Source organism: Lithobates pipiens, unplaced genomic scaffold (genome assembly GCF_037356315.1).
Source record: "Lithobates pipiens isolate NorthernLeopardFrog02 unplaced genomic scaffold, aLitPip1_a1.2 Scaffold_28, whole genome shotgun sequence".
In the NCBI taxonomy this organism is placed as follows: domain Eukaryota; kingdom Metazoa; phylum Chordata; class Amphibia; order Anura; family Ranidae; genus Lithobates; species Lithobates pipiens.
Window position 1 is genome coordinate 161,641,701 of NW_027507789.1, and position 26,494 is coordinate 161,668,194.

The following is a 26,494-nucleotide window of genomic DNA, read 5'->3' on the forward strand; positions in this document are numbered from 1 at the left end:
GAAGGCGGCTAAAAGCCACCCAGAGGCTCAAAAAACGTGGAGGATCGGCGTATAACACGCACCCGCGATTTTTCCCCTGATTTTGATAAATACAGTACTTGTCATTTTGTAATAATGATTACAAAGCTGCATTGATTTGCGTCTTTGAAATCTGCCTAGAGCTCAGCTTTAAAGTTTTTTTTTTTCTGATGTTATCTTGCTTTATACTGTCATATTTTCAGAAAAGTGAGATGAGGCTTTAAAATGACTCTATCTGTAAAGTATGATTCTGACTGCAGCTGAGTGTTAGCATTATCCACGGGATAGCATGACCTCAATTTACACCAGGCCATGATATGTTATGGTTAAGCCCAAGGACCCGCAAAGGTCAGTTGATCTGTCGAACGGCCCCGTGATGTACGTGTACAGTAGGTGCATGTGGTGTTTGTCACATAGCCTGGACCCCCCCAACCTCCCCCTTACTAAACATAAGGCTTGGCTGCTAATTCCCTTCCAACAGACAGAAGAGGAGGAGGAGGAGGAAAGGATTGTTCATGGGCACTGGAGACAGTCCAAGAGTTCACGCAGCTTCAGTAGGGAGTGTAAAATATGAACATAGAAGACAACTACATCTGTGACGTCTTTTATGCAGCAGACTCTTCATGCAGAACATCCAACCTTCTTGGTGGACACCGTGCTCCACAGCATGTGTCTACACCAACACTGTAGAAGACATCCTCGTTCCCGCTGTCCTAAAACACACACACACATAGCACCGGGCCCGGCTACTCAATAGGATGTCTCTGATTCATATTTTAAGAGGGCGGGTGAATGGTTTCCAGGTGATGTCACCTGAGAGGAGTGCCCATGTAAATCAAGACAGGTAGATAAAGAGAGGAGGATAAACAGGAATTGCCAGTTCTCTGCTTGGTGAAGAGCCCCCCCCAGGATCTCTGTACTGGTCACTTGTACAGGTAGGAACTTGTCACTGTCGTTCGCTCACGAGACCCCCCTGTAGATAACATTGCCTAGCCAAGCTGAGTGAATTAACGTGTGTTTTGCTTATGTGTACGAGTGAGTGTGTGTTATCAGAAGGAGTGTTTCCTAAGCTGACATGATTGGATACACGTATAGCCATTAAGGTCTGATACCGACAACTTGTTAACCATTCTTTAACTCCTACGATCGCAATACATTAGATGAAGTCTAGTTCATGCACGATGGGACTTAACAGGGAGGCTGAGGATTTGGACTGTTAAGGAACCATGTTCCAAGAGGACATGATGAGGCTTGTAGTTCAGCAGCTGCCTGAAAACCTTGAGTTGGCCATGATCACACATTGGGTTTGCATAAGTAAAAGTTCATTGTTAGTAGAAACCCGGAGCAAAGAGGATTAATAGTGTGTGCTACTAAATGCTAACTTTCGGTTGGTTGCTAACAGACACAAAACGTGATTGGTACCTTTTTTTATTAAATAAAATATAAGCTGCAAGTTAACTTTATAAAACAATTCTAGTTATAAAGTCTTTCTTTGCCACGTTACAGAGGATAAGCTCAGATTGTAAAATACTAACAGATTCAAGTTAATGGAGTAAAGTTTAACTCCATTTAGGCTGTATGTGTCTACAAATCATGACCAGAAATGAGACCAGAAGTTGCAAATCTGTCTATAAAATATTTAACAGTAGAGGAAAAGGAATGGGTTAGGTAACATAGGGATAAAGCACACGTTATGTCTAATCTGTTTTATGATGTACAGGTTACGTTGTACTGGTTTCTGCTCTCCAGTGGAAATACAAGTCTCGGAATGCCCTGCTTTACTAGATATATTGAAACTTGTAGTTCTGGAATAACTGTGGATCCAGAGCTTGCTCTGTTCTTGCTGGTTTACAAGTATTTAATAATTCATAGTTATGGTTTTGTAATCCAGTATTAGCTAAGGACCCAGAGCTTGCCCTGTAGCATCTAATAATTGGAAGTTAGGGTGTTGGAACCCTGTATTAGCTGAGGATCCAGAGCTTGCTCTCTAGAATCTAATAATTGGAAGTTAGGGTGTTGGAACCATGTATTAGCTGAGGATCCAGAGCTTGCTCTCTAGAATCTAATAATTGGAAGTTAGGGTGTTGGAACCATGTATTAGCTGAGGATCCAGAGCTTGCTCTCTAGAATCTAATAATTGGAAGTTAGGATGTTTGAACCATGTATTAGCTGAGGATCCAGAGCTTGCTGTGTAGCATCTAATAATGTGTGGTTATGGTTTTGGAGCCGTGTATTAGCTGATGCTTCAGAGCTTGTTCTGTAGCATCTACAGTAATAATGGGTGGTTATGGTGTGGGAACCATGTATTAGCTGAAGATGCAGAACTCGCTCTGTAGCATCTATTAATGCGTGGTTATGGTGTTGGAACCATGCATTCGCTGAGGATCTCAAGCTCGCTCTGTAGCATCTAATAATGTGTGGTTATGGTTTTGGAACTATGTATTAGCTGATGCTTCAGAGCTTGCTCTGTAGAATCTACAGTAATAATGGGTGGTTATGGTGTGGGAACCATGTATTAGCTGAAGATGCAGAGCTTGCTCTGTAGCATCTAATAATACGTGGTTATGGTGTTGGAACCATGTATTAGCTGAAGATGCAGAGCTTGCGCTGTAGCATCTAATAATGTGTGGTTATGGTGTTGGAACCATGTATTAGCTGAAGATGCAGAGCTTGCGCTGTAGCATCTAATAATGTGTGGTTATGGTGTTGAAACCATGCATTAGCTGAGGATGCAGAGCTTGCTCTGTAGCATCGAATAATGTGTGGTTATATTGTTGGAACCATAAATCAGCTGAGGATCCAGAGCTCACTCTGTAGCATCTAACAATGCGTGGCTATGGTGTTGGAACCATGTATTAGCTGAAGATCCAAAGCTCACTGTGTAGCAACTAACAATGCATGGTTATGGTGTTGGAACCAAGTATTGGCTGATGATCCAGAGCTTGCTCTGTAGCATCTAATAATATGTGGTTATGGTGTTGGAACCATTTATTAGCTGAAGATGCAGAACTTGCTCTGTAGCATCTAATAATGTGTGGTTATGGTGTTGAAACCATGCATTAGTTGAGGATGCAGAGCTTGCTCTGTAGCATCTAACAATGTGTGGTTATATTGTTGGAACCATAAATCAGCTGAGGAGCCAGAACTCGCTCTGTAGCATCTAACAATACATGGCTATGGTGTTGGAACCAAGTATTAGTGGAGGATCCAGAGCTTGCACTGTAGCATCTAATAATACGTGGTTATGGTGTTGAAACCATATATTATCTGAGGATCCAGAGCTTGCTCTGTAGCATCTAATAATGCGTGGTTATGGTGTTGAAACCATATATTATGTGAGGATCCAGAGCTTGCTCTGTAGCATCTAATAATGCGTGGTTATGATTTTGGAAACATGTATTAGCTGAGGATCCAGAGCTTGCTCTGTAGCAACTAACAATGCGTGGTTATGGTGTTGGAACCAAGTATTGGCTGATGATCCAGAGCTTGCTCTGTAACATCTAGTAATGTGTGGTTATGGTGTTGGAACCATGTGTTAGCTAAAGCTGGCTATGCACAAACAGATATATTGATTTAGAAGAAAGACAAAAGATTTGCCCATCTGCATAGTGATCACCATCAACCCAACACAACATTTTCAATCATCACATATATTTTGTTTAGACAGCTGATTAGTCGAAGGTGCAGAAATTAGATGCTCACATGGATTTCCCAGTATTTAAAATTCTACAACCGATGCCACAGATTTCAGTTGTATCTAAAGCTGGCCATACATCTGTGGAATTTCGATCAAACAACCATATGGAATTTCTGAAAAACCACTTAAGAGCATTAGTTGAGTCAACTAGTTTAGTTTGAAACCTGTTTAAATTACAGCCAGGGCTGCTATTTGAATGGAATCTCAGGTTCCATTTTTACTTGGAACATACACATTACAATATGTACAATTTTTCCCAAACTAGAAACCACATTCACAGTTAGAATTGTGTTTGTTCGAGAAACATTTTTTATTCTGCTCCTTCAGGTAAGCAAAGGCTATCATCATTTTGACCTCTCTAACCATTACAAAACCGTTTTGAAAATGAAAATGGTATGGGCAGCATTAGACTTCATTGTCCCAAAGGCCAGTCCAAGCAAAATCAATGTTATAGCCAAGGCTAAACGGCAATCATTTAAAGCAGTTCTTCACTGCGAACCGAGCGATTGAACATTGCCGATGGCTCGGTTCTCTCAGCTCCCCGAGCAGAGAGCTGCTTACTGTCAATCAGCTCTCCTTCTCTGCTCCTCCACTCTCACTGGAGCACTGAGCTGTGGAAGAATGGGGAGTGGCCGTCTCAGCCTCTCAGCTGCTTGCTGAGAGGCTGAGACGGCCATCAGTCCAGGCACCTGGAGGATCCAGACTCCCAGAGTCGGGATGATGAGCTGCCTGGACTGATCTGTGTGACATCAGCAGATAGTGGACTTCAGCCCATTCTCTGCTGAAAACGGGTCACAGGAGTGCAAAATGAGTTGCACTCCTGTGACCCATAGGAGAAGCCCAGCCAAACAAGCTCAGGCTAGGCTTCTCCTTTAAATTGGAGCTGCTGGCCATGGTAAATTCTTTCCACCACTAGATGTCCTCAGTCTTCCGGATTGAATGACAGCCAAAGTTATCTGACCCACTTTCTGTAAGCCTTGGCTTTCATAGGCCCGTCCTCTGGGGTGGCATCATCACACAGCCTGGGCTCAGAGTACCAGTTCTCTGAATGATGCTCAGACATCACTAAGTGCAAGTGTAAGGACTGCCCATTACAGGAGAAGATAATTCCCTTAGGTTCCAAATCCTAGCAACTACTTACAGTTCCTCTGAAATGGCTCCTCGAGGCAAAAGGATTTTCCATGGAAGAGGGCCAATGCCGCTTTCCGAACTTTCTGCTGGATGGCTCTCCCTGTTCACTGAGTTACAGTATCTACATGGGTCTTGAACTCGGATATGCCTGATCTTCCTCATTCCCATCCATTCCACCAGCAGGACAAAACAGAATCCAATCCTTATCTGTCCCTGCCAAACAGGTTCCTGTCCCTAACTTGAACTTCCATTCCAGGGTCCCTTGGTGAAGCAGATCATACTATTTATAGCACATCTGTGTCCTTAAATGGCATTAAAACTCTGTATTTCAGCTGGACATAGGCTTTCCCAAGATGGCGCCTGGAGCCCACAGGGGAGGACACAGCAGTTAAATTCTGGGTTTCCTGTAGTGCCAGTGTTAAGGTCACATGACTACATGGCTCAGGGGTACACCACCTCTTCATCACTCCCCCCACAGGTTGCCTGACAACTCAGAGGGAAGGACCCACTACATATATAGTATATGTATAACACACAATTTTTTTTAAGTACTGGAAAAGCATTTGGGGGAGATTGCAGCTTAAAGTTCAGCTTAAATTTACTTGATTTTGATAATATCTTGTAAAGATTTCCTTGCAGTAATCCTCCCTCCACCGTCATGCACAAGGCTATAATGAAGGTGTCATTCTTTTAGTTGGAATCCCCAGTTTATTCTGGAGAGTTCATACCTTGAGAACGCATCACTGGGAGCGTGACACCATCTACTGACTTGAACAGCCACGCAGCTAAACAGAACTGGCAAATATGGATGTCAATGGAGTGTTTAAGGAATATACAAAGCCAGCAAGTGTACCAACTTGCCAACGGTTTTAGAGGAAATTGCCTTTAATCACCATGAAGCTTGATAAATTGCATTGCGTAAGGTCAATCTTTTTTTATTTTTTTTTATCTAAATAAGAGTTCAAAGTAAATTTCCTATATAAAGCATATTCGGGACCATAACTGCAGCCGCCTGTCCTGCTTACAGCCTTTACTTTACCCCAGGGGCACTTTGTGCCAAGGTTTTAATTCCGTATTCCCAGGTGATCTCTGTCTGTGTTCTCTGATTCCTCTAATCCCCGGAGATTTATTCCTGCCTGCCTTCCTGTTGTCTTCCCTTCTTCACAGTCTTCATAGCACTTGTTGTAGGAGATTGTGCTGATCCCATGAGGTTCATTTCCCTGGAATCAATGACAATATGAAGATTAGCTCCTAAGTGATTATGAAATGCACTAAAAGGCAATATACACGTTTCTGACTAGCCTAATATTGTACTTAACAGGAAATTTAAATTTTTATAGTTCATTTTGATCACCTATGGTAACAATAATTCTATGGTCGGCCACCTGTGGTCAACCTCTGGTCCCCTATGGTTGACGTGACTCTCTGGTCAATCTCAGGTCACTTATGGTTGACATGACTTTTATGTTTTACTTGCTTGCTGTTCCCATATTTTGCTTACTGTATTCTGCATAGATAATAGTAAATGTTCCTACTAGTGACCACCTCTGTGTCAGGCAATATGATTAGCATCCATTAGCATCCCTGCTTAAAGGATAAGTAGAGCCATAGTTACATAGTAGGTGAGGTTGAAAAAAGAGTTGAAAAAGTCCATCAAGTCCAACCTATGTGTGATTATATGTCAGTATTACCTCGTTTGGCTGTACTTCTCCTGTGGAGCACAGGAGTGCAGTTTGTTTTGCACTCCTATGACCCATTTTCAGCATACTGAAGCCCGCTGTCAACTGATGTTACAGAGCTGGTCCAGGCTCGAGAAGAATCGTGACCTAATGGTCAGGATCCACCCACAAGCCTGGATTAGCACCTGGCTCAGCCTCTCGGCAAGCCACTGAGAGCCTGAGCCGGCCGCTCCTGCCCCTTCACAGCCCAGCGCTCCAATGAGTGTGTGTGGGGGGGGGAGGGGGCAGAGCAGAGAGCTGGTGACTGACAGTCGCCAGCTCTCTACTTAAGAAGCCCTGAGAACCGAGCGATCTTCGGTGTTAGATCGCTCAGTTATCAGTCTTAGAGCCGGCTGAGGACAGTTGCAGCATTGGACTGATGCTGCATCCACTTAGGTAAGTATGATTGGGGGAAAAGACTAACCCCATGCTGTTTTATTTATTCATTTTTATTAAACTATGAGCAGAATCAGAAATTACATATACAATGTAGTCTGTCAATACACAGCAGTTTTTGTTTCTCAGAGACTCCCCATAAGTAGATAAGTAGATCCTTTGATATTTCACTTTCTGTAATAGGATGACAACGTTGTTCATTCTGCAGTGAAATCACTGTAGAGTTGTCACCCTTAGAATAGGGAAGTCTAAAATAGAAATTTTTATCCTTTTTTTTTTTGTCATTTCTTTATTTATCAAGTTGCATTTTTCCAACATGTGCAAAACAAGGTCACATGAGTAGACAGACATGCAATATCAGTGGGAGTGCAGTAAGGTCTGCACAGCATCAATGAGCACTCAAGAAATGATGATCTGTAAATCAAGCGACTACCGTCAGAAAACATGGACGTCTCAGAGAAGTGGCAGGTGAGAGTCTCCAAAACATATAAAAAAGGACTTTTAGTTTAGAGGAGCTTTACCCTATCTAGCTCTTCAGACCGCATTCTGAAGAGGTAGAACAATCTCACAGATGCAGTTTGCTCAGCAGGCTCTGGGCTTTTGTGTAAAAGTGTTGTGGACACGTTTCCGTGCTGGTGGGGTGCCGCCCAAGCCTCCTGCTGTTCCAGCCACTGTCAATCACTGGGGGTAGATGGTGTGGGCTTGTATGGTGAACATGCTGAATCACTGTGCATCAGCATGCAATAGGAACACAGATTGCTAGGGGCATAACGCTGCTTCTGTATAGGGAACCACTCAGGTCATTGTCATCCTAACACAGGAATATACAACCCAGGTTGGAAGTGTCAGGATCAGCAGACTTAAATTAAGGAGAGCTATAGAGAACACATGAAAAGGAATAGGCACACTGAAAAAGGTGGAGGGTACGGCATTATTAATCATTTTGCATGCATTCTTTAGAACAACTATGCATGATGTCAAACCCAACGCCACCTTTCCAACAAATTTCAAATTGCAAGACCAAGCAGCAAATTATTAACTTCGTAAATGGTATTTATTACTTATATTTTGATATTATGCCTACGGAGGCTCCTAAATTTGTATCTGGCACAACAGGGGTTCCAACTACTACTGGTTGTGCAGCTCTGTTTCTGGAATGCTTTCCTCTTTCTCAATCATTACACCAATGAATATGTCATTATTATAAGCGCATTGGCTAGTGAAGGCCTTCCCATTTCATAAGCCTAATATGCGTCAAGCACCTGTGTGTGATAGGTGCTGTCATAAACAAGAACTTCTTTTCAGGACCTTTGTACACAATTTGAAATGGGGCCAAAATGTTCTTAAAGCAAAATGTTGAGATTGGGGCCAATGTGATCTGTTTGCATACAACACTAACTACCCATTCTCAAAAGGATGGTCCCATTGCAGTCCGGTTTTTAATGCGCCACAATGGACCAAACATAGCTCCTAAGTTTAGGTAGTGTACTGTAATACATAGTGGGTGCGTTCAGAAGATGCTCCGCAGCACACCAAGTCACATAATGTATGGTCCTGTGGAGCACTGGTGTGAATAGGCCCTAAATAACCATGGGTAGTTGATGAGGTAGTTGTCACCTGACAAAGCTAAGGTAGCAGGGTAAGTGATCTGCATTCAGGCGAGAGGCCCTGCACTATCAGAACCAGCATGCAGGCAGCTGGGCAGGAGCCTAGTAGCACACAGCTTCTCCAGAAGACTCCTAGGTACTATGGTCTCCAATTGCTACCAAAGTTCTATGGTTCCAGTGGGGTGGCCTCCCTGTGTCCTCCTAAGTTTAGCTAGTGTACTGAAATGCATGGTGGGTGCATTCAGAAGATGCTCCGCAGCATACCAAGTCACATAATGTATGGCGCGGCAAAGCACTGGTGTGAATGGGCACTAAATAACCATGGGTAGTTGATGATGTACTTGTCACCTGACAAGGTTGAGGTAGTGGGGGAATTGATCTGCATTCAGGTGAGAGGCCATGTATTGTCAGAACCAGCGTATCGGCAGCTGAGCAGGAGCCTAGAAGCATTCTCCAGAAGACTACTAGGTACTATGCGGAGTATGTCTCCAATTGCTACTAAAGTTCTATGGTTCCAGTGGGGTGGCCCCCCCTCTGTCCTCTGGGTCCTGGGTCTGCCATCATTTTGCATCTACCATTGGCCAGGCACTGATGTAATTCTGTGCATATGTGCTGGTATTATTGTCTCGGCTCCATTCCTGGCATCTGTAAAATGCTGGGACTGTACACTGTTCTGATGTGTACAGGTTTTAAAACATTGCTAGAAGGTTGTTTTTGTCGGAAGAAAACTTTATTTTCTTCTCTTCTCTACTGAAAGGCCCTATCTGCTAGCAAAGTACTCATAGGTGGCCTATTTCTTTTAAGAGAAGCTTCTGATTCATGCATAAATTGCAGGTAAACTCATGTATGGCTTTTCTGAGAGCAGTTACTAGTTCAGGCCATTAGAAATGTTTACGTGACCTGGAAGAGATTTCTAAGGAGAAAGGTGCAAAGAGCTGTCACTGCACATGTGCTGCCAACACCTGTTAACTAAGTTGACGAGAAGATCCCAGGGGTCTCTGGAATGTCCATGTATTCAACGAACAGCAGATGATGTTCTGCCTATCTGGATAGCAAGTCATTCCTTTTCTGTTTCTTAGAGAGTATTATCCGTAACCAAAATGAACACAAATAGGAAGACTTCAGATCCTTCCACTAGGAATAATCGGGTCAGCAAACATTTGTCATTTGTCCAGTTTCTGGATATATATTTATTGTGACAATGCTGCTCTTTATCGTAGTGTCAGGAGGATTTGATGTCACTGTGGGTTCTCACTAGGGATGAGCCAAACACCCCCCGGTTCGGTTCGCACCAGACACTGCATGTTCGCACATTTGTGCGAACATGCAAACACCATTAAAGTCTATGGGACACAAACGTGAAAAATCGAAAGTGCTCGTTTTAAAGGCTTATATGCATGTTATTGCCATAAAAAGTGTTGGGGGACCCGAATCCTGCCCCAGGGGACATGTATCGGTGCAAAAACAAGTTTTAAAATGGCCGTTTTTTTCAGGAGCAGTGATTTTAGGAATGCTTAAAGTGAAACAATAAAAAGGAAATATTCCTTTAAATATTGTGCCTGGGGGGTCCCCTTAGGCTGCCTGTAAAGTAGCACATTTTTCCCCATGTTTAGATAAGTACCACAGCAAAATTACATTTCTAAAGGAAAAAATATCATTTAAAATTGCTCACAGCTATAATGTATTGCCAGATCCCAGCAATATATATATAATATTAGTAGACTGTAAATTAAAATAATATATATATATATATATATATATATATATATATATATATCTCGAATACACTGCCCTCTCTATCTCCGTCCACTATAGCACACTACATGGGTGCTGTGTAAGCAGCCTTATATAGTGTGGGGTGTGGACTTAGGCCATTTGCAAAAATTATATTTGTTCTGGCTGCATTTCAGTTGTACCCAGCTGCACCCAGTCAATTTTATTGATGGATTTTTTATTATTTCTGGAGGACAGAAGGCGTCTTACAGCATCTTCACTTCACCTTCTTAGGTGAATGCGTTTTTTTAACCTGCATTGTAAGATACAGACTCTACGGTGTATCCAAACCCACAAACAGAATTACAATGTATTGTAGTGGCTGCATTAGTTTTATTTTTTCCATTTATTCCCTTTATTTTCACCTGGTGATCCTGTTGGTAACACACTTCCTGTCCCAAGGTAACAATGCTGACTTACCCCACTGCATCTGTAGCGGAGCAGCATTGTCTCCCCAGAACAGGAGGTCTGTAAGGACCACATAACACCTCCCCTCTCTTCATCTCTGTAACATAGGTAGGAGGTGGTTTGTAGCCCACAGAAGGAGCTGGGAATTGTGCTGTTATCAGCATTTTCCCCAGCTGCTTCTGTGGCAGGGCAACAGTGACAGAGCACAGCAGCAAAGTTATCAATGCAGTACAATTCTGGATAGAACAGTAGATATTTTTTGCACTTCTCAAGCAGATGTAACAAAAAACGTTTATTGGTATATGCAACAGACCACAAAGAGAGCAAATAAGAGGCATCCATTGTTGAGGTTTTACATTTTTAACCTTTTGACCAGTCCCTCTGTGTTCCTGATCCTGCAGCCGTCTGGGAGGTGTGATGTAAGTATCCCAGAAGCCTACAGGACCAGGTGCACATAATACTTAGGCCAGAATAGTGGACAGGGGTGGGGCAAAAAATACCCACAATTCTGCTGGGGTAGGGGGTTAAAGCAGAATGAATTCCCTTATGGTAGTTAACCACGTCCTGTAATAGGACACACTCGTACATTCTCAGGTTTCATTGCAGCTGCAGCCATTTTTCAGCCAACGATGCTCTTTAATGTAAAGGTGATCCGAGTGGCTATACAGCCGACCAATTACTTTTACAGGGGGTGGAACCACATGTGGCCTTTGGAATAGGAACGTTCAGGAACATTGTGGGCAGTCAGGTCTTCCTACCATAGAATAGGTGTAACATCCATTCCCTGATGTCTATGGTGTATGTGGTAGGATTTGGTGAGGGTTTAGTCGCTTCTAGTCTCGTTCCTTTACTCGTTCCATTACTGGCTAGTAAAGCAGCTGATCAAATCGATCTCGGTTTGATGAGATGCTTTGGAGGAAAGAGAAGAGATCTGGGGTCTAATAAACCCCAGGTCTCTCCATATAGAGGACCTGTCACTATGAGGACTAGACTCCGTTCCAACACTGCTCTAGACCCACTCCTACCTTGATCTCCAGACTCCTGGTGCAGGTTCTATAAAGAGCTTGTCTTTGCTTGTCATCCTGCCCGATTACAGCCACCTGATCGCTTTCACGGAGGTGGAACCACATGCGGCCTTTGGAATGGGAAAGCCTGGGCAGTCAGGTCGCTTTCCATAGAGAAGAAAGAGGAACATCCTTTTACAATCTCTATGGTATATGAAACCCTAAGTAAAAAGGAATTAGTCACTTCTGGTTTTGTTCCTTTGTTTACAATCTTGGTTAGATCAGATGCTTTGGAAGGGAGGAGAGATCTGGGGTCTAAGAGAAGTCAGATCTCTCCATATAGAGGACCAGTTACTATGGTGACTAGACTCTGTTCCAACACCCCGCTCCTACTTTGAACTCTGGATTCCTGGTGTAGGTTCCAAGAAGATACATTGTTAAGAACTGCACTCCAAACTATATTCTTCTAAATCACTTTACTAAGTGTTACAAATAAACTATCACCTCAACGCGTTTCACCACTTAGTGGCATGAGCATAAAGACGTAATCAGGCCACTTAGTGGTTAAAACACATTAAGAAGATTGCTTATTTTTCGGTGGAAACCGTATGGTTGTGACCTATTGTGGATGACTTGGTAAAGAGACTTCGAAGAATACAGGTTGGAGTCAGTTCTTATCAATCTATCTTCATATGGTAACTATACTGTCATAACTATTTATTTGATGACTTAGTAATTGGAGAACCGGTCTGACTCGATCTGATGTGATTTATTATTAAAAGCATTGCTTGTAAATCTAATTATAAAGTAATTACTATTGTATTATTCAACACGGTATTAACCGTGTCCTTCATATCCGCTCACGGCACAGTGCTGAGATCCCACGATATTAGTCTCATGCAACATTTCCAGATACACCCCGTGTGACGTTACACATCACAGGGGGTGTAAACATTGGGACATCACGGTGTACTATCAAAACAACACACACTGCAGTGGGATATGGTTGTCATGGTGATCCCAAAACTAGAGTGAGGCTTGGATAAGAACCCCAATGTGCATGCGTGAGATTACAGATCAGACTAGCAGGAAGGCAGAAGTAAATTGCTAGACGGACTCGGAAGACAGCAGTTAAAATGGAGCTGCCTTTTCCTAGGAAGGAGAATTTTTAAAACCGCTGCAAAACAGTAATAGACACAAGATTGGGGGTTATTATTAATGTGGAATGTGTTAGATTACATTGCTATACTAGCTTATTTAAAAAACAGCTTTAAAAGGAGAGAGTTTACTTACTCTTTAAGTTTCAGTTCAGTGAGTAAAATAAGTATTTGATCCCCAAGCAAAACATGACTTAGTACTTGGCGGAGAAACCCTTGTTGGCAAGCACAGACACAAAATTGAGGGGCCAATGGATGGGGCCATGTATTGTAAAATCTTGGATGAGAACCTTCTGCCCTCAGCCAGAACATGGGTCATGGATGGGTCTTCCATCATGACAATGGCCCAAAACATACCACCGAGCCAACAAAGGTGTGGCTCAAGAAGAAGCACGTTAAAGTCATGGAGTGGCCTAGCCAGTCTCCAGACCTTAATCCTATAGAAGATTTATGGAGGGAGCTATACCTTCGAGTTGCCAAGAGACAGCCAAGAAAACTTAAGGATTTAGAGAAGATCTGTAATGAAGAATCCCTCCTGAGATGTGTGCAAACCTGGTAACCAACTACAAGAAACGTCTTACCTCTATGCTTAACAACAGGGGTTTCTTCACCAAGTATTAAGTCATGTTTTGCTTGGGGACCAAATACTTATTTTACTCACTGAACTGCAACTCAATTTATAACATTTGTATCACGTGTTTTTTTTTTCTGCATTTTTGGTTGATATTCTGTCTCTATTGTCTAAAATGCACCTATGATAAAAATGATAGACCCTTAAAGAGGAAGTAAACCCTGATGGGTTTTACTTCCTCTTTTTCTCCCTGCAAAGCCTGCAAATGAAAAGCATAATGGGCTAGTATGAAAAGCATAATGGGCTAGTATGCATCGCATACTAGCCCATTATGTGACACTTACCTGCAAACAAATCCATCACTGTCCTCTGTGCAGACTGTGTCCATCTTCGCCCCTCTTCCTTCTGGGGTGTGAAAACTCTGGCTCTGTGACTGGCCGGAGCTGTGTGACGTCACTCCCGTGCATACGCATGGGAGCCATCAGTAACCGCACACGCTGGGGGAAGAAACGGCACGGAGGTCTGTTTCTTCACAGCAAATGTGCCGATTACATCATTGGCGCACTACAAGTGAAATAACTCCTAAACGACGCACGTTTAGGAGATATTTCCACTGCCTATAAGTAAGCCTTATTCTAGGCTTTACCTATAGTTAAGTTAAGTAAATACTTTTTCCCGACTGTATGTCATTTAAAACGCATGTTTCATTGAATTCAAATCTGTCTGCTATTAGAACACTCAGGTATAAGTAGAGACACTTCCTCCTGTGCGGGACAGAGAAGTCATTAGTGAGACATGTATTTTATTATTTCAGGTACTTGTATAGCACCATCAATTTATGCAGCGCATATACATATACATTGTACATTCACATCAGTCCCTACCCTCAAGGAGCTTACACTCTAATCCCTTGTACACACGGTCGGACATTCCGACGGAAAATGTCCGATCAGACCGTGTTGTTGGATAATTCGACCGTGTGGGGGCTTCATCTGACTTTTATAAAAATTTTCCGACGACATGATCCGATCGGACTTTGTCCGATCATTTGTAGAGAATTCCGATCGGACAAAGTGCCACGCATGCTCAGATCAAATTCCTAGACCAAAGCTATTGGCTACTAGCCTGAATGTAATCCCGTCGTAAGTAAATAACGTCATCACGCTACGAACGATCGGATTTTCCAACAACTTTGTCCGACCGTGTGTATGCAACACCAGTTTCGGACAAAATCCATCGGATTTTGTTGTTGGAATGTCTGACCGTGTGTACAAGGGCTAAGGGTATTTGGTTTTAAGCAACAATTGCCAAGATTTGGACTAATTTCAACCTCCCTGTACTGTGTCTTATTTGGCTCTAGTTATCCATCAAAAATATTTATAATAAAACCTGAATTGCAGGTAGGACGATCAAATAAATTTTTCTGTAATAACAATGTATACTGTATATAGTAGACTGAACGGTGGAGCGGAAATACCACAGACCAAAAACACTGTTTTATTCATTTTTAATATTCAAATCAAAACACCCCTCTAGCATTTCTAGCTGTGGCCATCTTGAGTAAGGGCAGATGATTTGTGTAGTATTTACTTCCTGGAATGTGCCCCTAGCTCAGGCATGCAGGCAGGAGGTTGTGCTTAGCTGAGAAATCCCCTTCTTCCCTTCTGAGGATGTATGTATCCCCTCCTTCCCTTCTGAGGATGTATGTATCCCCTCCTTCCCTTCTGAGGATGTATGTATCCCCTCCTTCCCTTCTCAGGATGTATGTATCCCCTCCTTCCCTTCTGAGGATGTATGTATCCCCTCCTTCCCTTCTGAGGATGTATGTATCCCCTCCTTCCCTTCTCAGGATGTATGTATCCCCTCCTTCCCTTCTCAGGATGTATGTATCCCCTCCTTCCCTTCTGTGGATGTATGTATCCCCTCCTTCCCTTCTGGGATGTATGTATCCCCTCCTTCCCTTCTGAGGATGTATGTATCCCCTCCTTCCCTTCTGAGGATGTATGTATCCCCTCCCTTCCCTTCTCAGGATGTATGTATCCCCTCCTTCCCTTCTGAGGATGTATGTATCCCCTCCTTCCCTTCTGAGGATGTATGTATCCCCTCCTTCCCTTCTGAGGATGTATGTATCCCCTCCTTCCCTTCTGAGGATGTATGTATCCCCTCCTTCCCTTCTCAGGATGTATGTATCCCCTCCTTCCCTTCTCAGGATGTATGTATCCCCTCCTTCCCTTCTCAGGATGTATGTATCCCCTCCTTCCCTTCTCAGGATGTATGTATCCCCTCCTTCCCTTCTCAGGATGTATGTATCCCCTCCTTCCCTTCTCAGGATGTATGTATCCCCTCCTTCCCTTCTGAGGATGTATGTATCCCCTCCTTCCCTTCTCAGGATGTATGTATCCCCTCCTTCCCTTCTCAGGATGTATGTATCCCCTCCTTCCCTTCTCAGGATGTATGTATCCCCTCCTTCCCTTCTCAGGATGTATGTATCCCCTCCTTCCCTTCTCAGGATGTATGTATCCCCTCCTTCCCTTCTCAGGATGTATGTATCCCCTCCTTCCCTTCTCAGGATGTATGTATCCCCTCCTTCCCTTCTCAGGATGTATGTATCCCCTCCTTCCCTTCTCAGGATGTATGTATCCCCTCCTTCCCTTCTGGGATGTATGTATCCCCTCCTTCCCTTCTGGGATGTATGACCTCATTTTGGCCTAGGCCAGAAACCAGGAAGTAACTGAAGAAATGTAAAAAAAAAAAAAAAAAAGCTTAAAACCAGTAAATATAATATACCTTCATATCTATTTATTAATGCTAGCAGTGTGAGGATTAAAAATATTCAATTTTCATTGAGAGAGGGAAATCTGCTTTAACCACTTAACGACCGCCCACTGCAGATATACTGTGGCTGGGTGGCCGTTCTGCGCCTGATCACGCTGCTAGTATGTGATCTGACACCTCTAGCTCTGAGGCACGTGCGCTGCCGGCGACCTGCTCCCACTGTGGTTATACACAGTGGGATTCCAGCAGCGGTTATTATGTACTTGATGTATTGCACCCGCCAATTACACAGCACACAGGCAGATTGTCGTTCTGTCAGAAGGGAAGGCATTGAACCTCTGTTTCTGCAAAGCAAGAACACGGATCTTTGCCTCCCGCTAGTCAAAGCATCTCCCACACAGTGACTAAGCACAACTTATGCACGCAGTTAACCCTTTGATAACCCCTTCCCAATCAGTGTCATTAGTACAAAGAAAGTGCATATTTGTTTAGCACTGATCACAGTATTAGTGTCACTGATCCTCAAAAAGTGTCCAATATCTCAGTCCCGGTATAAAAAATAAATAAAAATATCCCATAGTTTGTAGACACTATAACTTTCGTGCAAACTAATCAATATACACTTATTGGGTTTTTTTTTTTTTTTTACCAAAAAATATGTAGCAGAATACATATTGGCCCTATTGATGAAGGAATTAAATTTTTAAATTTTTTATTGGGGCTGTTTTATAGCAGAAAGTAAAAAATTGTTTTACTTTCAAAGTTGTTGGTCTTTTTTTTGTTTATAGTGCAAAAAGTGCAAAAAATAAAGACCACAGAGGTGTTCAAATTCCACCAATAGAAAAAAAGGACAAACATTTTGTTTGGGTACAGCGTTGCACGGCCACGCAATTATCAGTTAAAGTAACGCAGTGCTCTATGGCAAAAAATGGCCTGGTCAAGTAGTACTTTTACCAATTGCTTTTTTTTTTTTTGGTACTTCAAACTAAATATAATGCATATTAGTTAGGTCTAGGTGTAAAGCTGATCATACATTCAGGCTGTGGGTGGCCCTGTCGGCGCCTTCCCACCCAGCATCCTTTGATCTGAATATTGAAGGGGACATTCAGAAAATTGTCAGCCAAAGAGAGGCTTCATCTGATCAGATCAGCCACCATTCATTACCTGCAGCTGTCAGAATAGAACAGTCGGCCTTGGAGCCATACAATATGGGGATGCCACACAACAGCAACTCTGCATGTTACGTCACAATCGGGGATGACGACGTGAGGTTGTGGCGAAACGCATGTAGGGAGGTTGACGTGCTGACGTCATCGTGCTTACTCAGTGGAAGGGAGCTCGCTTGATGGCCGCCTGTATTTTATGACTTCATATTTGTAAGTGCAATCCTTTGTTCCATTAAATCCTTTTTGATACAGTATACACTATGAAGTCTCTCTTTATATTTTTTGGGTAATACCTGAACTTACTGCTTGGTGGCCGAGGCTATTTGGTGTTCATTCTAAGTTCCGTCCCAATACTAGCGGTGGATTACCATCTTCCCTCTTGGATAAAGGCCCTGGCTGGGTATATAGCCTCAGGCTCCCTAAAGCTTGCTTTCTGGTAAGCACACAATTTGGTGGAGGTGCACTGTCATCTAGAGGTGTTTTATCATAAGAACTCTCCTTATGTGCCATACATGGACTATTCATTTATCACTTATGTCATTCATGCACAATCATTGATTTGGACCATTTTATTATACTTTTTTTTTTGTCTTGTTTCTTTTCAGTGCTGCTACTTTGTATTATTTCCTGATAGAACAGATCCTTAGGGGCACTCTGCACATGCTCAGTTTGGTGTGTATTGTTAGAGAGCTTTTTTTTTTTTTCTTGGGAGGGTGCATGAGATCAGCACAGGGCCAATCAGCACTGTCCAGACAGAGGATCAGGGGTTCTGCAGCCTCACAGGAGAGTAAGAGGAGAATGAAAACTCCTCCTACAAGCTGTAACCAGACACTGATAGAAGTCATAAGACCCCTGTATACTGCTGATGAAAGTTTAGTAACACCTTAATCATAGAGATTCCTCCATCCTTGCTGTTTAGCATTTAGGAATAGGTAGGTGTACGAAAGAAACCTTTTAGCTTAATCTTTTTACATGCAGCTGTCATGTGATCAATTAGACCAATGTGACCAATTCCCTATATAATCTTTGATAGATAGGAGGCTCTTGCTGGGATCGTGATCTTTAGAGATCACACAGTTGAGCACGCAAAGTTCACATAAAGACGTAGCTCACAGCAGATAATCAGCAGCAGGGGATCAGTTAAATTGATCGGTTACTACTCTTGGCTTCAGTCTGTTTGTCAGAACGGCACAATAATTCATACATAGCAGATGCTAGAAAAGTTTGAATAGTCTCTAGAACAGGGATATGCCATTAGCGGACCTCCAGCTGTTGCAGAACTACAACTCCCATGAGGCATAGCAAGACTCTGACAGCCACAAGCGTGACACCCAGAGGCAGAGGCATGATGGGACTTGTAGTTTTGCAACAGCTGGAGGTCCGCTAATTGCAGATCCCTGCTCTAGAAGGAGATGACAGATGAAACATGGACCTCAGATCCTGATGGCTGCAATCTGAAGGCATTGGACTTTTCTAGAAAATCAACAGAAAACGTATTACATGACAATGGATTGCTTCAATGGATTCTACTGGGGATTTTTAACCACTTCCCGACCAGCGCACGACGATGTACGTCGACAGAATGGCACGGGCAGGCATATTGGCGTACATGTACGTCCAATATTGGATGCCGCCCTGCCATTGGGAGCGCGACGCCGGCGGCGCGCTCCCGCGCTGGTCGGGACCCCCGTGAGTCCGGTCGCGGGACCCGCGGACTCGATCGCCGCGGGCATCCCCGCGATCGTCTCACGGAGCGGCCGAATGGAGGAAATGCTGTATAAACAACATTTTTCCATTCTGCCTAGCAACTAGTGACGCTGATCTCTGCTCCATGTGATTGGAGCAGAGATCAGTGTACACTAAATGAAAGCCCAACCCCCCCACAGTTAGTAACACACCCCTAGGAACACTTAACCCCTACACTGCCACCTACTGGTTAACCCTTTCACTGCCAGTGTCATTTACACAGGAATCACTGCATTTATATAGCAGTGATTACTGTATAAATGACAATGGTCCCAAAAATGTGTCAAAAATGTCCGATGGGTCCCCGACAATGTCGCAGTCACAATAATAAATCGCAGATCGCCGCCATTACCAGTAAAAAAAAAAATAACAAAAAAATTATTAATAAAAATGTTATAAAACTATCCCTATTTTGTAAACGCTATAACTTTTGCGCAAACCAATCAATAATCGCTTATTGCGATTTTTTTTAAATATGTAGAAGAATACGTATCGGCCTAAACTGAGGGACAAAAATGTTTTTTTATATATTTTTGGGGGATATTTATTATAACAAAAAGTAAAAAATAATGCGTTTTTTTCAAAATTGTCGCTCTATTTTTGTTTATAGCGCAAAAAATAAAAACCGCAGGGGTGATCAAATACCACCAAAAGAAAGCTCTATTTGTGGGAAAAAAAGGACGTCAATTTTGTTTGGGAGCCACGTCGCACGACCGCGCAATTGTCAGTTAAAGCGACGCAGTGCCGAATCGCAAAAAGTGGTCTGGTCTTTGACCAGCAAATTGGTCCGGTCTGAAAGTGGTTAAAGTGGTCTAACCCAGAAAAAAGTAATACATTGTTGCTGACCAGTCCGTTGTGTCCGTTTTTTTTGGGGGGGGGGGGGGTTAGGGCATTTTTCCTTTATATTCACTTGGTGATTTGGCCAGTTGAGAAACTAATTATTTGATCCCCTGCAGATTTTGTAAGTTTGCCCACTTACAAACAAATGAAGGATCTATAATTTTTATCATAGGTGTATTATAAATGATAGAGACAGAATATCAACCAAAAATCCAGAAAAAACACAATACAAATGTTCTAAATGGAGTTGCAGTTCAGCAAAACATGACTTAGTATTTGGTGGAGAAACACTTGTTGGCAAGACGTTTCTTGTAGTTGGTTACCAGGTTTGCACACCTCTCAGGAGGGATTTTGGTCCCCTCTGCTTTACAGATCTTCTCTAAAGCCTTAAGTTTCAGCTCCCCCCATACATTTTCTATAGGGTTAAGGTCTGGCTAGGCCACTCCATGACCTTAATGTAGTGGTCATCAACCCCGTCGTCAGGGCCCACTAACAGGCCAGGTTTTATGTGTTACCTTGGGGAGATGCAGACTAGAATACTGCAGTGAGCAGCAAATGATATCACCTGTCATGTATTTCAGTTATCTTGCAAACCTGGCCTGTTTGTGGGCCCTGAGGACAGGGTTGATGACCACTGCCTTAATGTACTTCTTCTTGAGCCACTCCTTTGTTGCTCTGGTGGTATGCTGGAAGACCCATCCATGACCAATCTTCAGTGTTCTGGCTGAGGGAAGAAGGTTCCCATCCAAGATTTTACAATACATGGCCCCATCCATTGGCCCCTCAATGCGACAAAGTCATCCTGTACCTTTAGAAGATAAACAGCCCCAAAGCATAATGTTTCCTTCTCCGTGCTTAACTGTATGGATGGTGTTCTTATGCCCTGTACACACGATCTGACTTTCCAACAACAAAACTGGATTTTTGTTCAAAGGTTGTTGGCACAAACTTGTCTTGCATACACATGGTCACACAAATGTTGACCAACAATTACGAACGTAGTGAGTACAAGACGTACGATGATCTGATAAAAAGGAAGTTCAATAGTTATATGTGATTCTGAGCATGCGTGTTTGTACTTTGGACTTTTGTCCGACGGACTTGTGTACACACGATCGGAAAATCCAACAACAAACATTTGTCGGTGGAAAATTTGAGAGCATGCTAGCCAACATTTGTTGGCGGAAAGTCTGACAACAAATGTTCGATGGAGCGTATACACGGTTGGACTTTCCGCCAACAAGCTCACATCCAACATTTGTTGTTGGAAAATCCGATCGTGTGTATGGGGCATTAGGGTCATAGTCAGCATTTTTCTTCCTCCAAGCACAGTGAGTCGAGTTAATGCCAAAGAGCTACATTTTGGTATCATCTGACCAGAGGACTTTCTCCCAATCCTTCTCTGAATTAGTTGGAATTTTAGATGTTCATTGGCAAACTTCAGATGGGCCTGTACATGTGCCTTCTGGAGGAGGGGGACCTTGTGGGCTCTTCTATCCATGACGGTGTATTGTGTTACCGATTCTTTGATTGGTGACTGTGGTCCCAAGTGCCTTGAGATCATTCACAAGCTATAGAAGTTATAGACCCTTCATTTCTTTGTAAGTGGGCAAACTTACTAAATCTGCAGGGGATCAAATAATTATTTTCCCCACTATAACACTCTTCCTGTCTTAAAGTTACATAGTTAGTAAGGTTGAATAAAGACACCAGTCCATCCAGTTCAACCTGAGTGAGTGTCTACAATTGTCCCTATCCCTGTACATTGCACACTCACATTGGTCCCTACCCTCAAGGAGCCCACAATCCAACGTCCCCATTCTTATATTAGGGCCAATTTTTGGACAGAAGCCAATTAACCTACCTGCATGTCTCGAGTGTGGGAGGAAATCGGAGTACCTGGAGGAAACCCATGCAGGCACAGGGAGAACATGCAAACTCCAGGCAGGTAGTGTTGTGGTTGGGATTCGAACCAGCGACCCTTTTTACTGCCAGGTGAGAGTGCTAACCACTACACCACTCTGGATGGAGAAACAACAGAGACACCTTTGGACAGCAGCATTGTCAGTCTGGCGGCCATATGTAGATCAAAATTTGTCTCATTCAGCAGGGACCCATTCACGCCTATGGTCAGCTGTACTCAGCCTCATTACATCCCGGGCACCAGAAATGAACAGTGAGCAAATAAACAGTTAAAGGACAAATTAAGTTTAATGGTAAAAAATCAAAGGTTATGTGTCCAGGCAATAGGATATGCATTTCCTCCTATACATTGAATGTACAGCTAAGCAGGACAGAGCAGGAGGGGAATTTATTAATACGGGTTAATAATCAACACAGCAGCTGCACTCAATGCTAAGCAAAGCAAAGCTGCAAAAGCAGACAAAATCTTGAGATGTATATAAAGGAAAATGATGTGATGACAATATAATAGTGCCTCTATATAAATCACTTTATAAGGCCACATCTGGAATATTTTGGGAACTGCATTGCAAAAGGAATATTGGAGAGAGTTCAGAGACCATCAAATAAATTAATAAAAGAGATATAAACTGTTACAACAAAGAATTAGAAAACAGTTTTGGGGAAAAAGACATTGCAGACTTTGTACAGCAGGGCTGGGGTATGAGAGAAAGAAGTGGTACAAGGAGCCAATCGGTTCATGTGCTGATAAGAAGCGTGCTGATAGGAGGAGAGAGCAGAGCGACAGATGAGCACATCACTGTGCTGCTTCTTCTTTCACTGTCCAGTCACAGGCTGGGGCAGGTCAAGGACAGCCTGGGCTCAAAGAAAGTGGGTTAAATGAGGCTGGCCATCAGACTGAAGACATCTAGTAGCAGAAATCTCTGGATTGAACATGAAAATTGGGGCAAAAACTGTCTTTGTCATACCTCCCAACTGTCCCAGATTTTGAGGGACTGTCCCTGATTTGGAGCAATGTCCCTCATTCCTCCTCATTTGTCCCTCATTTTGGTCTGATCTATATAGTTGTATATAAAATGCACTTTTTATCTATCAAAAAGTGTTTCCCAGCGCTAAACCGTTCATCTGATTTCTAAATTGCTGCATTTGTAGATTCCAAAAGCCAATATAAAGGAATAGTAGTGGTAAACTTGTGGGGTTTAACCAATCTTATTTTTTTGTACAATTCTCCTTTAAAGGGGTGTGGCAAGGGGTGTGTCCTATGCCTGCATACTTTTGCTGATAGGTGTCCATCATTCCCATCTCAGAAAGTTGGGAGGTATGGCTTTGTTGGTTTATTTTTTTAATGTGTTATTTATTTTTATTTTATTTCTGTTTTAAATATAATAAAGACTAATACAAGATTTTGGCAAATTAACTTTTCATCCCAAGAACTATAGAAAAGACAAGGGGACATTAGTTGGAACAGTTTGAGATATGGCGTGGACACAAATTCTGGTGGCAATCAAGGATTCTTTCACTAGAGGGTATTCATCTCACTTCCTGTTTTGGATATGGGACAGGAAGTGAAGGGAAGTCTTCCAAATAAGAGATAGATGTAAAAAATAAAAAAATAAATGGCAGGGATTTCGACCCTCCCTTACTTTATCCAAAATAAGATTTATGCTTCAGTTGTTCTTTAACCACTTTCCGACAGCCCCATGCAGATATATTGCTGTAAGGTGGCCGCTCCACACTGGATCACATATCTTATACGTGTGCGGCACTTCTGGGTAGGGGACGTGTGCACCCGCCGCCCTGGCTGTGCTGTGATTTGTTACAGCACAAGCCAATCAGCGGCTGCCATCCAATGACTGATTGCTGGCACCCGCTGATTGGCTCTGTCATTCAGAGAAGGAAGCTCTGTGTTGTAAACGACACAGCTCCGAACACTGACAGGTGATCTTGCTGTTTCTTCATTCCCTGCAAAGCAGGAAAAAAACAGCAAGATCGCTTAGTAAAAGCATCACATAACACACACAGTAAACATTGTTAGACACATATTTAACCCCTTGATTGCCCCTAAATGTTAACCCCTTCCCAGCCAGTGACATTAGTATATTGACAGTGTATAGTATTAGCACTGATCACTGTATTGGTGTCACTAGAGATGTCAGTGTACACCCCAGCCAGCATCCGCTAGTCTCTTATTATTATCTGCCACCCTATTACGGTCCCAATATAAGTGGATGAGCACTGGCAATTTTTTTTTTTATTCCAGTATATATACCAATTGCTATAACTTTCACACAAACAAATAACATATGTTTATTGGGATTTTTTTTTTTTACCAAAGATCTGTAGCAGAATACATTTTGATCTAAATTTATGAAGAAATTCGATTTTTTTTAACCGGTTCCTGACCGGCTTACGCAGGGCTGGACTGGGACAAAAATTTGGCCCTGGACTTCATAATGACCGGCCCACTTTATTTTGAGTGTCTCCATCAGCACTTCCCCTTACATCAGAGTGTCCTCCCTTTCCTCCCCCTCCCACATGTACTCAGTTTTGAAGGCAGCTTCTCGTTCCTCTCTCCAGTCATGTGATAAGTGACAAGTGATAAGGGGAGAGAGAATGGAACGTCTGCCAGCTGTCTATCTCCCCCTGCAGGCTGGAGGAAGCAGAAGGCCTAATGCTCTCTCCAGCAAGTGACGGCAGCTGCTCCACCTAACAGGAGTGAAATCCCTGTAGTCCCAATGGCCAGTACATGCCTGGGCTTACGTCTATACACGTGGGGCAGAATGGCTCCCCTACGCGAAACCCCATACAGGTACAGGGTTCCTTTAAGAGCACGTGCATCAGGTCATGGTGGCACTAGTGCCAGCACAGGGATTTGGGTGTGTAAACACCCAAATCCCTGTGCTGTCAGAGGAGACATGTCGTTTGTTCCTAGTTAGTAGGAATAGCGGTATGTCTCCTCTCCTACTCAGCACTATCCCCATACAGTTAGAACACACTGAGGGAACACACATTTAACCCCTTGATCGCCCCCTAGCGTTAACCCCTTCCCTGCCAGTGACATTTACACAGTAATCGGTGCATTTTTATAGCACTGATCGCTGTATAAATGTCAATGGCCCCAAAAATGTTTTAAAAGTGTCTGATCGGTCTGTGGCAATGTCACAATAACGCTAAAAATCGCTGATCGACGCCTTTACAAGTAAATAAATATAGAAATAATAAAAATGCCATAAATATTTCCCATAGTTTGTAGACACTATAACGTTTGCGCAAACCAATCAATATACATTTAGTGCATTTTTTTTTTTTTTAACCAAAAAAATATAGAAGACTATATATTGGCCTAAACTGATGAAGAAATTTACTTTTTAAAAACATTTTTGGGGATATTTATTATAGCAAAAAGTAAAAAATTGTGTTCGTTTTTTTTTCAAAATTGTCCCTCTTTTTTGTGTATAGTGCAAAAAAAAAAAAAAAAAAAACGCAATGGTAATCAAATAGCACCAAAATAAATCTCTATTTGTGGGGGAAAAAAAAGATGCAAATTTCCAGTTAAATCAACGCAGTACCAAATTGTTAAAATGTCCTCTGGTCAGGGAGGGGGTAAAACCTTCCAGGGCTGAAGTGGTTAACTTTGATATTTGGATATGTTTTATAGCATAAAGTAAAAAATAAATAAATGTTTTGTTTTTTTCTATATTTTCCATCTTTTTTTCGTTTATATTCCAAAAAATAAAAAACGGTAGTGGTGATTAAAAACCACCAAAATAAAGCTCAATTTATGTGAAAAAATAAAATGTATATATAAATTTAATTTGGGTACAACGCTGCATGACCGTGCAACCTGTTCGTCAGTAGCCATTCAAAACTTGCTTATCAGTGTTAGAAAGTTGGAAGTATCTGTCATTCTTGTCATAGAAGTGGGCATGGGCACATTTCCACAATAATGATACTTTAGACAACCAAAGGTCAGCTTCATGTGGGTGTTGGTTCTGCTGATATTACAATGTGGCATTGTTTCAAAGGCTTCCTTGTCATTCACAAATCCTGGCCACAGGGTGACAGAACTGTCATCTGCATCTCAACTCCACTCCCAAAGTAACATTTTGACCCGACTTATGCAACTTTTTTTTACATGGTGTGTGCAGTTAAAGTGAACCTGTGTAGGCTTAAGTAACAAGTTCCTTTCCTGCCTAACCTTTCTTCTGTATTGTCCTTCAAGCCTCCTGGTGAGACCCTCAAGAGAACCAAAATTTAGTAGCAGGTACTTCCAAGTATGACGAATCATGTGACACTGATGGTGCTTGGTGATTGGACCAGTGCTGTCACGTGGTTGAGGAGACAGTCCTAAGCCCTTTATAAGCTCCAGTTGGGATTGACTCATAGCCGGCTCACAAGACGGCTTCTTCTTGCTTCCGAGTGTAAACGCAAGTAGGAAAGTGAGGCTGCAGTCACACTTAAGCACCTTTGGGGGGTTTTTTTGGCAGGTTTTGCAGGCGTCTGAGGTCTGAGTAATACTTTCACATTTTTTGGGTCAACGGAAATCTAATTACTAGTGAATAAT

General features: G+C 42.6%; 1 protein-coding gene across 3 annotated transcripts in view; it reads left to right on the forward strand.

Moving 5' to 3' along the window:
* Positions 1-26,494, forward strand: part of GRB7 (growth factor receptor bound protein 7) — a 245,445-nt gene that overhangs the window by 52,565 nt on the left and 166,386 nt on the right. The window contains exon 1 of one of the 3 annotated variants that reach the window (XM_077459815.1): positions 755-953. The exons of 1 other annotated variant lie outside the window; for it this stretch is intronic. The gene's annotated coding sequence lies outside the window, so the exon portion shown is untranslated. Of the gene's footprint in view, positions 1-754; positions 954-26,494 lie in introns of those variants that run through there. One more of the 3 variants, XM_077459814.1, reaches the window with a different exon arrangement.